The sequence below is a fragment of the Camellia sinensis genome, unplaced genomic scaffold (genome assembly GCF_055761805.1).
Source record: "Camellia sinensis isolate YWXY unplaced genomic scaffold, ASM5576180v1 Unanchor179, whole genome shotgun sequence".
NCBI classification, from domain to species: Eukaryota; Viridiplantae; Streptophyta; class Magnoliopsida; order Ericales; family Theaceae; genus Camellia; species Camellia sinensis.
The window spans coordinates 42501-43918 of record NW_028129059.1 but is presented as its reverse complement, the minus strand read 5'-3'; positions in this window follow the sequence as shown (position 1 = coordinate 43918).

The following is a 1418-nucleotide window of genomic DNA, read 5'->3' as shown; positions in this document are numbered from 1 at the left end:
ATCAAATAAAAAGAATTACAAAAAATAAAAAAAAAGTGACTCCAGAAATAAATGATAGTCCTAATAAAACAAGTTATAATGCTAAAAGATTGGAATCACCAAATTGGCAAATATTAAAAAGAAGAAATACTCGATTAATCCGTAAATTACATTATTTTATAAAATTTTTCACTGAAAGGATATACGCAGATATCCTTCTATCTATTATTAATATTCCCAGAATTAATATACAACTTTTTGTTGAATCAACAAAAAAAATGATTGATAAATCCATTTACAATAATAAAAAAAATAAAAAAAGAATTAATAAAACAAATCAAAATAAAATGAATTTTATTTCGACTATAAAAAAGTCACTTTATAATATTAGTAATAAGAATTCACAGAATTTTTTTGACTTATCCTCCTTGTCACAAGCATATGTATTTTACAAAATATCACAAACACAAGTTCTTAACTTGTATAAGTTAAGATCTATTCTTCAATATCACGGAACGTCTTTTTTTCTTAAGACTTCAATAAAAGATTATTTTGGAAAACAAGGAATAATTCATTATGAATTAAGACATAAGAAACTTCGGAATTCTGGAATAAATCAATGGAAAAACTGGTTAAGAGGTCATTATCAATACCATTTATCTCAGATTAGATGGTCTAGATTAATAGCAGCAAAATGGAAAAATAGAATCAATAAATGTCGTACAATTCAAAATCAAGATTTAAACAAAGAGAATTCATATGAAAAAGACCTATTAATTCATTACAAAAAACAAAACGATTACGAAGTATATTCATTACCAAATCAAAATGAGAATTTTCAAAAATACTATAGATATAATCTTTTATCTTATAGATCTATTAATTATGAAAATAAGAGGGACCCATATATTTATGGATCACCATTCCAAGTAAATAAGAATCGAGAGAGTTTTTATAATTACAACACACATAAACATAAGGGCAAATTTTTTGATATACTAGGGGATATCCCTATCAAAAATTATTTAGGAAAAAGTGATATTATGTATATGGAAAAAAATCCGGATCGAAAATATTTTGATTGGAAAATTCTCCATTTTTGTCTTAAAAAGAAAATCGATATTGAGGCCTGGATCAAGATCGATACCAACAAGAATAAAAATACTAAAACCGGGACTAATAATTATCAAATAATTGATAAAATTGATAAAAAAGATCTTTTTTATCTTACGATTCCTCAGGATCAAGAAATCAATTCACCCAATCAAAAAAAAATATTTTTTGATTGGATGGGAATGAATGAAGAAATACTAAGTCGTCCTATATCGAATCTGAAACTTTGGTTCTTCCCAGAATTTGTACTACTTTATAATGCATATAAAATGAAACCGTGGTTTATACCAAGCAAATTACTTTTTTTTAATATAAATGAAAATGGT